Below are 11,298 nucleotides of genomic sequence, written 5' to 3'. Positions count from 1 at the left end.
CAAACACATGGTGGGCTACTGTTCATATAAATAAAATCATGTATTTCAAGAGTACTAAGTCCAACCAATTCCAAAATCCATATAAATCAGCCCACCAACAACATAAATATATATATATCAGCCTTCATAATTTGATCGTGGAAGCATGAAAACCATAAACATCACATAATAATTCCATTTCATGATAATATGCAAAATAGACCATAATAGGGTGTGTAGTAGTAATTCCATACTTCAAGAGTTCATAAATAACCATAAGGACCCATAAACTTGAAGTAGAAATAGAGGATAAATGGTTGGACTTGTGGAAAGGAAGGTTTCCACAATCAAACCCACATACCTCAACTTTGGAGAATCCTTGATGAAGATTGGAATGGAGAATTGAAGTTTGAGATTGAGTCTTGAATCCGGAATTAGAGCTTGAGATATTTGAATTTGGTTGAGGATCTTGGTGGAATTTTGGAGAGGGCTTAGAGAGTGTTTTTGAAGTTAAAAAAAATAACCAAGTATGGGACATATCCCCTTTTTATAAAAAAACGTCCCCAACCCGCCTAAAAAAAAAGCACACTGGAAATTGCAAATATGCACAGACAAATTTTACGAAAATGGTCATAACTCCCTCATCCTAACTCGAAATGAGGTGAAACCAAGTGCGTTGAAAAGCTAACTCAAAGAGCTTTAATTTATTAGGTTGTGGCCCTTCTTGTTCCTTGTATGCTAAGAGATATGCCCCTTTAAAGTTTGCCCTCCAAATCGCATTTTTTGCGATTTTCGAATTTTGATACGGTTACTCTAAAATTTTGGTTAAACTTATTCCCCACTCAATTTGACCCCATGAATAAAAATATGAAGTCGAATTTCCGAAATCATGCACAGATTCTGAGATATATGGAAAATACAATTATAGGTGTTTTCGAAGCACATTTTCGGGTATTTTTGGGGTCGTTTCAGCAACCCTTTTAGAGTGGAAGACACTGGGGGATCATGTTATAGCGCGCATGGTATCTTTGTCGGTTAAGGCAAATTCCCCTCATTAGTAATGAAATAAGGTTACTCCAAGAAGTATCGCATAGGAGTTCAAAGGTTTTAAAGATGATGTTAGCTTGTATTGACCATGGTTTTATAATGTATGTTCTCTAATTCTCTTATATCATGTTTTAGCTTGGTCAATTACGTGTCATGAAATAAAATGTCCTTTTAGCATGATTTAAATTTTGTATGCATGGCTATCATAATTGGTACATTGTTTTTTACTAAAGCATACTTTTGCCTACATTTCCCCAAATTTAGGGTGCAATAGTCAGGTTTTCGAGTCTCATGGTTAGTGGTTGAGTTCGAGATTTCCAAGATTTGGTGAGTGCTCATGCTTTGAGGACGGGCTTTCATTGTTTTAGTTCATTTTCTTGTATTTCACTTTTGGACATGATGTATGGGCTAGGCCCAATTTCATTATATTATATTAGATGGCTATGATGAGACAAGTGTTCTAGACTCCCGTTTATCTTTCATAAAATGTTTTGGACTTGGAGTATTGTTTTACTCTTATTGTTCTATTTTTAATGTTATGAGAGCTAAGTGTCTTGTATGGGATCCATCGGGGTTCTGTATGCCATGTTACATCTAGGGGGTACCCCTAGGTCGTAACAGCTCGTCTCCTCACACCAAGCAAGGTGAAAGTCGGGACATCCTTCTTTTATCTCTTTTCGGCCATTATCCTCATGGTTTCATTCACCTTAGCCCTAATAGTAGTGATCCTTATTTCAAAGTGGACTATGTCATAGCACCGAGCTCAGTACACTTCTTGAAGACTTTCCATTGATTCAGAGAGTAGGTGCAAAATTTCCTCGTCCCAAATGAGCTTGTTATGCATGCCTCCACAAGGAAACTGGTGGGTAGAGGTCATAGTATTCCCAAAGATTGAATGATCACAAAAAGAAATAAAATCAAAACAAAAGAATATAAAGGCAACTATTCACAATCTAGATAGAAACAAGTAAACTTGAAAACCTAAATCAATTCAATACACAAAATGTTCCTTGGCAACGACACCATTTTTTATAAAACTCAAATAACCCGCTAAAACAAATCCAAAGAGTGAGTGATTATCGTCAATAAAAATATCCAACCAAGAGTCGAGGTCGAATTCCACGGTAAAAAATATAACGACAATTGACAAGATAAAAGTTAACTAGATACTAGTTTGAATCTAAACAAGCAATGTACAAAATTATAAAATACAAAGCAAATTTTTTAGTTAAACTACAAATAGGGACAAAGACAATATCAATAAAGGGATGTATTGGAATTGGGAAGTCTTGAATTCAAATAACACTCAATTATCCATTGGAATTAAACCTAAGATCAACACTAATGGGTACGATAGGTCATCTTTAACTACGCTAATTATCTTTAGATCTCAAACATTTTATTGTGATATCTCATTTCGGTCTCAATCACACCAATACAAAATAACCCACTACCTTAACTTAGACCTCTCTTGAAAGGATACATTGAACCCAACAATCAAACCTAAAACTTTCATCTTTCAATCTCAAATTCCGGTTTCCAAGCTGAAATGCAATTATCAATCTAGTTCTCTACTATAATCAATCTCTTTCGAGCATCAACTAGAGATCGGAAGCTAAGATTGAGCATGCAATGTCAACCTATAAATTCAAACATGAAAACTAGATTGAACCTATTTCGTGAAATCAAGCATTGAAATAAAGAATTACAAAAGTAATAGAGCAACAAATCAATCACCCAAATAACTTTTTCTATTTCTAACACAAAAGCCCCAATTTTATTCAAGTCATCACACCCACATTTCCATAGATTAAGTATAATGAAATGAAGAAACGTAAAATATATTACTACAATTGAACACAATCTTCACATTCACAACTGAAAAGTGAGGCAACTTGCCCATAATGTCTCAACCCGAAGAACATGAAAACTAAGAAATCTACTTTTCGAATATGTTTTTCTCTATACAATGTTCTCTCTCAAAAATTCTTGGATGATGAATAATACTCCACTCTAACGCTATTTTCTGAATTTGGGTCCAAAGCTTGAGAATTTCCCATTCTTCCCCTATCTGAAAAAGGCGGGTTTCGCAATAGTGAACTTGCAAAATTTGAAAAAAGACCGCGTAAGAGACCTCCGCCATATTGGCCCAATTTGCAGAAGTGAACCTCGCGTCCTCGCTTAAGCGGACAGTAACCTTCGTTGACTCATTCACTTAAGCGACCAATCTTCCATAAGTGTGATACCTAGGACTTGTTTTCTGCCAGGTTTTGCTCTTTTTTAGCTTTCATTCAACTTTTGATCATCATTTTCTTTCCCGAAATCAAAGTACCTAAAATAACACAATTTAGAGGATAATTAGCATTTTTCTTTGCTTTGAGTGCAACAAATCGTAAAATAAAATAACTCTAAATGAGTGGAAATTCACCACTCATCAAAAAGAAGCTTAGTCCCTATTATGTAGGCCCATATCAAATTTTGAGATGTTTTGACAAGGTGGCCAATGAATTAAATTTGCCTTCTGATTTGGCATCGGTGCTTCTGGTGTTTTGTATTTGGTTGTTTAAGAAGTGTATTGGTAATCCAATTTATATTATGAAATTGGATAAGCTGGTATTAAGGAAAGCCATTTTGATAAGAGGTTACAGATGAAATTTGGGATCATCAAGTATGGAAATTAAGAAAAAATGATATTGTTTCCATAAAGGTTCTGTGGAGGAACCAATTAGTTATGATTTCTACTTGGGAGGCCAAAACCAATATTTTCCGGAAGTATCCTCATCTCTTTCCCTACACTCTCAGTCAAGCTTTGGGTATTAGTTCTTGATGATTCACTCTCTCGGATTGATTTATGTTAGTTATTCTCATATATCATCATCTCTTTCCCTACACTCTCATTCTAGCTTCATGTATTAGTTCCTCATGATTCACTCTCTCAGATTGCTTTATATTAGTTATCCTCATGTTTCCATATGCATGCATGTTCATGAAGTGTTGATTTTGGAGTTATGATTTATATTTGGAGATTACCCCTTATTTATGTGCATTTTTATGTTATTTGCGTTCATCTTGGGTTGTTAGATCTCTCTCTTTTGTATTAATGCTTGCTCGAGTCCTACTTGTGGATGAATAGTCTCAAGGGTGAGATATTGTAACACCTCAGAAATTAGAAGTTTAGTTTGGAAGGAAAAGTTCTTAAAGTTGCTGGTGCAAGTTTATACAGGCCAGTCTACGTTCTATAGGAGGCAAATGTAGATATGGTCTTGAGAAATATGAATATGTCATGTCCCAGATGAGAACCCACAGACCGACAGAACGGTTTGTAGAATGTTTGACAGGAGATAAAATGGTCCACAAAGAAATTCCAGCTTGACTTGGTAAAAATTTAAGTGACTTTAGATCTATGGTTTGTTGTACATTCTGTAGTTAGGTTGTAAGGCCATAAGAAGACATTCATGGAAATTGTTTAGAATAATTAACTCCCACTACTCATTATACGGACCAATAGACGGTCCATGGAAATTTGCACAGACTGTAGAACCTTTCCAACAGTTTTTAATTAGGGTTATTTGGGTCTTCTTCTACAACCCTTCTAAATCCTAAACTGCATCGTTCTAGACTATTCTAAGGCTATATAACTACTTGTCCTTTTTTAAGCTACCCATTCCATCACTATAACTCAAAACCCAAATTCCCGCCAAGTTTATCCACTCAAATCCTCTCTCAAGGCACTCAAAGAAAGGCTATGACCTCTTCAAAGCTTAACGGTTTCCTCTTCACTCTTTTTGGGCTTTGAATACCCAAGGTATGTGATGAGTCCACAAATTGGACTCATTTAGGGCTTTATTTTAATAAAAATACTGTCCTTGAATGCTTATTTTATCTCAATATCTGATGAAAACTCTTAAGTTTCGGGTATTTGAAGTTTTAGTGGAAACATGGACATCTAGGTGCAAAAAGGAAGAAGAAGGCTGAAAAGAACGAAGAAGCTGAAGCATGAGCATCGCCAAGAACATTTGGCGATTCACCGAAAGGACAGACTCCGTCCTTTGTTCCAGTATGCTAAGCCTTGAAGGAAGAGGATCAAAAAGGCAATAAAAGCAACATTAGGTGCTTTGCCGAATAGTTGTGCGAGGCAGTACTATACTGCCCAATGGTCCAGAACGTGAAGATGCTGAAGACAAGTATGAAACGACGATGAAACAGAAGAAGGGCGAGTCGCCGAGTCATTCTGCTGCATCGACTAACTTCGCCGAAAGATCCACCAGCGCTATTTTCTGAAGTCTATAAATACCGAACTTATTATTAATTTTGGAGAGTCGAACTTTGATTTTAATTTCTAGAATATAATAGTTCTTTTTGGATATTTTTCTCTCAAGTTTGGAGAGGGTTTTGGGGAGACTTCAAGAAAGAAAGATTCCATCTTCCCCAAGTTGGAAGTGGGTCTTCTCCATTCTTCTTCCTTTGCTTAAATCAAGGTTTAATTTCTTATACCCATTTGATTTTACTATCATTTTAGGTGTATTTATTTATTTCTTGATGCGTGGCTAAAAACTCCTATTCTTGGGGTGTGATTTAGCAAATATGTGTTGATATTATTGTTGGGTCTTGTTTGCTGATAGGTTAGATGTAGTTTAATGGTGATTTCACCTAGTGGTTGTGGTTTAATCTAAAGGGTTTGTAGTTGCAAATACAAATCCACCAATGTGTTTTCGGCTTGCCCGAGAGGGAGGTCATGAAACTAAGACCACTAGACTTTTAACGACCCGAGAGCACTCCCTAATTGTTATCGGCGTATTCGAATAAAATCCCTTAGCATTCGTCATAACATGTATCATAGAATAAAATCACGGAAAATTCAAAACTTTTACTTTGGAAGTTCAACTTCACTTCATAGATGAAAAATAGAATCTGACTTCGTCATAATGTACGATCTAGACATAGAAGTATCGAAAATGGGACTTAGCCCTTACATCAATAAGAAGTCTTGAAATAGGAAAGTACAACAATGTCTTTCAACATAAGCAAAGAACTAAACATAGAACCTAGATCATAGGGTCTTGTCCTCGGACATGAGGACTCACAAACTTGGGGAAGCAACTCCAAGTGTCTTGAGAAGTATCCTTGAATCCTAAACGGCCCGAACCTAAATGTTTGGGGAAAAGGGAAAAAATATGGGTTAGTACAACACACGTAGTAAGTATGACTACTATGCATAAAAACCATTGAAACATGCATAAAAGGACATTTAGTCAAAATATGTTTTTTACCAAGTAAATCAAATATGCATACCAAGTAAGCATCATAGTCCAAACCAACATAATATCATCCCAACATGTAGACAACCCAAGCAATACTAGTGCAATGCAAAGAATAGAACCCCATAACCCTATTCAAAGCCAAGTATTACATTAAGCAACCTACTTCATGCATACATTTATAAGATCATAGTTCATCTTACCTTACCATATTCATAATGATCATACATAATATAACTTCAACATACATAAGTCATAATCATCGCAATCATAAGAGAACACAACTACAACCATCTCTTAGGATCTAACAAGTGCAATATGCAAGAGAAGTCCCATACCCTCCCTTACACTATGTAGAAACCCTTAAGAAAGCCCTAGTAAGAGTTCACACCTTTCATACCTTCATTTACTTTTACATTAGGGAAATATTGCAATAACCGACAGAGACCATGAGTGCTATATGGAATCGAATGTTCTACTCCCACACTGAAAAGAGAGGGTTAACACTTGCCTAATGTGTAACCATTCGTACGTGGCTAGCTAGGTGGACCGACTAAGCTAGAGTTCTATGTGGGCACATAGTTAAGGGTCAAGGAGATTGCTTCTAGAAAACCTAACATACTAAACGTGGGAGTTTCCATCTCATGAGACATCACATACCATGGGTCATCCAGACTTGCTAAACATGAGGAAACCCATATTGGGAGCCGGACTTACTAAACGTGAGATCCCCATCTCATTTACATGTCCTTTCGGTGCTAAGCATGTAATTCCATTTTGTAATCATCTTTAGTCATCACATAAGTTCACATTACCTTTACTAGACTCTTATGTACACATCTTACCATAATAGCTCATATGTGTTCATAACTGAGTAACAATCCTTTCACTTTCGAAACACTTAGCAAATGAGTAAACCTTTCACTTTACATTACATTATTATCATGAGAGCTACCTTTCAATCATATAGAAATCATACCATAACATACATACATACTTCATAGCTAATTCAAGTGTAGAGGGTTAAGGATGAGGAAACTAGGTCATCCATACCACAACAACACATTAGGTATAGCATCATTACAATCTAAGTAATTCATCATTCATTCTTGAGTTGAAAGAAGAACCAACCTTCATACCTTCTTGCCCTTCTTGGGACATTCATACTTCAATTACCAAACAATTAATAACCAATACATACTACAAGTAATTCATGAAGTAATAACATAATCAACATTAATATAGGCAATTGACATATTCCCTTCACAGCCTTCAAGGCTTCATTCAAAGACACAACCCTAATTTCATAGAAATTATACATAACCTAGGGTAGAATCATCATACAAACATGAATTACATAACATCATATTCCATTCATAGCCATCAATCAATATCCAACACAAACTAGGGTTAGAATTAGGAAAAGAAGGAGAAACATGGGTCTCATGAGGAATTCTTCATGAAACCACCAATACAACATAAATTCATCCATAATTGTCATATAACATCAATCGAAGTCCATTCATAAGACCAATTTCACTTTAGAAAGAAGACCCGCGTTTTTGAATTGAAACCTAGAAATTGGAGATTTTGAAATTCATCTTGAAGGGGCCTCTTGGGGAAAGGAATCCCAAGAGTGATAAGCAACCATACCTTATTGACGAATTAACCACGAAAATCCGAGTTGAAACCTTGGAGAGTTGGTCTTCTTCTTGAAGCTTCAATCTTCTTCAATGGAGTTCTTGAGAAGAGAGAGAGTAGAGAGAAAAAAGAACTTTAGGTTCTGATCTTTGGGGTTTTATTTTTGATTGATAAAAAGTGAGGTAAATTGACTTAAGAATCATTATATACACGTCCCCTAAATTACCCTAAATAACCCTCACTTAGTTGGACTCTTTAATGATGTAAAAATAGATTCTGAATTTCTGCATTTTCATCGCGGAATAAGTCCGGGATGCGGAGCTGTTCCCTAAAGATATTTGGAATTAAATTTTGAGACAGTAGAGTCCACGACACGACCGCTTCGTGAACTAACAGTTTGCTCCTTGGGGGATCTAGTCCCCGATGCGTACCTATTCCCTCCAAGTGCAATTTGCAAGCTACACTGGCACCTTGCTTGGCCAAGGTTGGGGTCCTCTTCGGGGTCCCTTAGGGTGGCCCCGGGGTGTCGTATTCAAACTTTTTGACCCTATAAACATATATTTACCTAATTTAAACCTTATTACAAGAATTTACCATCATACAACACTCCCAAACCTGTCCAAAACATAAGGACACACTAGAACACATTCTTCTCTTGTTTCCGGACGTCGTGGTCGTTTCGTGATGTTTAGACTTTTACTCTTCCAAACCAAGTCAATTGCATTACTTTCGGTTTAGAAACATCATTTTAACTATTTTAAATTCATTATTCATAAGGTGAGGCTCTAACTTAAGTCATAGAATTTCCGAGGTGTTACAATATCCCCCCTTAGGAACATTCGTCCTCGAATGTCACTTGGACTTCTTTCTAGGGAGACAATGACTCAAACTAGCAGCAAAACAACCAGTCACATCAACAATATCATATCAGCATATCATATAAGAATTTAATCCACAACATCACTATGCTCAAAACTCTTTACTTCACATAAGTATAGGAGGAACTGCCTTCTCCATATTCAATGAGCATCAACATATATATTAAGCAATCAACAAGACATTTCTTTAACAAGACAACATCAAGCATGCTCATTACAACTCTCATGAAGACAACATCACACAACATCTATGGGTGCAATTTCAACCATGAGAAATAAATTTCATGAAAACTCAAATTACAACTTAAGCATGAATTTTCACAAAAATATGCACATACAAGGAAATCATATCATAATCATCAACACACATGATTTTCAATTTAAACCAAATTATGAGAGACTACTAACCTCAACTTTGGCTAGCAGTAGGAGGAAAAATAAGAGGGTAGCGGGACCTCATGTTGGCCTCGGCCTCCCATGTTGCACACTCAACTAGGTGGTTTTTCCATAGGACTTCTACAAATGCAACCTCTTTATTCCTCAACTTCTTAACTTGACGATCTAAGATTTCGACTAGAACCTCGTCATAAGAAAGGTTCTCATTCACCCCTAAACCTTCTAGAATGGACACCGGGTCAACTATACACTTCTTTAACATAGAAATATGGAACACAGGGTGAACCTGGGAAAATTTGATGGCTAATTTCAACTTATAAGCGACCTTTCCAACACACTTCAAGATCTCATAAGGCCCAACATACCAGGGGCTAAGTTTCCCCTTCTTACCAAAACTCATCACCCCTTTCATGGGTGAGATCTTCAAGTAGACCCAATCACCTAATTCAAATTCAAGATCCCTCTTTCTATTATCGGCATAAGACTTTTGCTGACTATGAGCCATTTTCAACCTATCCCTTATAAGTCGAACTTTGTCTATAGCCTCAAAGACTACCTCGTGACCAAGAAGAGGAAATTCACCCACTTCAAACCATCAAACCGGAGATCGAGAGCTTCTACCATAAAGTTCTTCAAAGGGTGACATAGCAATTCTCAAGTGGTAGCTATTGTTGTCGGAAAATTTTATCAAAGGTAGGTGGTCATCCCAATTACATATGAAGTCAATGAAAAATGCTCTCAACATGTCCTTTAGGGTTGGATGGTGGGTTCCGCTTAACCATCCGTTTGAGGGTGAAATTCAATACTAAGTTTCACTTGAGTACCAAGCCCACTTTGGAAAGACCTCCAAAAATGGGAAGTAAATTAGGCACCTCTATCTTAAATAATCGACAACAGGGCCCCATACAACTTCACAATCTCCTTAATGTACAACTTAGCATAATCTTCCACCGAATAAGAAACCTTGACGGGAAGGAAATGGGTTGATTTAGTCAATCTATCCATACTGACCCAAATGGAGTCATGTTGCCTACGGGTTTGAGGTAAACCTACCACGAAGTCCATATTGACCTCTTCCAACTTCCAAGTGGGGGTATCAATGTCTTGAGTTAGACCTCCCGATCCTTGTTGCTCGGCTTTGACTTGTTGGCATTTTGAGTACCTAGCCATAAAATTTGATGTCTGTTTTTATTCGGTTCAACCAATAAATCTCACGTAAGTCACGATACATTTTGGTGGCTCCCGAATAAATAGAGTATCGGAATCCATGGGCCTCCTCTAAGATTGTCTCTCTTAGGCCATCCACATCCGGCACACATAACCTCCCTTGTTGCCTAAGTACCCCATCTCCTCCTTCAGAGAATGTTTCTATTGCTTTGTTGAGAACCGACTCATTTAGTTCCATCAAATTAGGGTCAAGATGTTGCTTAGACTTCACGTCAACAACAATCGATGACTCAAAATTATGACGGACCATGACACCTCCTTTTGGGGAATCTTCAAGTCGGACACCCAAACAAGCTAGCCTATGTACATCGTGGGCTAACTCCTTTTTCTCTTCTTCCACATGTGACACACTACCCATAGATACATGACTCAAAGCATCCGCAACCACATTTTCTTTTCCGGGGTGGTAAAGGACACTCATATCATACTCCTTTGTCGGAGATTTAATTCGTTTTGGCTAAAAACATATTGAAGAATCTTGTAGTTGGTAAACACATCCACATGTACCCTATAGAGATAGTGTCTCCATATCTTTAAAGCAAAGACTATGACCGCTAGCTCAAGGTCAAGAGTTGAATAATTCTTCTCATGCACCTTGAGTTGTCTCGATGCATAAGCTATAACCTTACCATGCTGCATGAAGATACAATCTAAACCTAATCAGGAAGCGTCACAATATACTACAAACCCTTCAGTGCCCTCTGATAAGGTCAAAACAGGAACAGAGATGAGTTTATCTTTCAACAATTGGAAGTTCTTTTCACAAGATTCCGACCATTCAAACTTGGACTTCTTTTGAGTTAAGGTCGTTAGTGGAGATGCAATATATGAAAATCCCTCAACAAACCTCTGGTAGTAACTGGTCAAACCCA

Source organism: Solanum stenotomum, chromosome 9 (assembly GCF_019186545.1).
Source record: "Solanum stenotomum isolate F172 chromosome 9, ASM1918654v1, whole genome shotgun sequence".
Taxonomy (NCBI): Eukaryota; Viridiplantae; Streptophyta; class Magnoliopsida; order Solanales; family Solanaceae; genus Solanum; species Solanum stenotomum.
Note: the sequence above shows the minus strand (reverse complement) of the source record.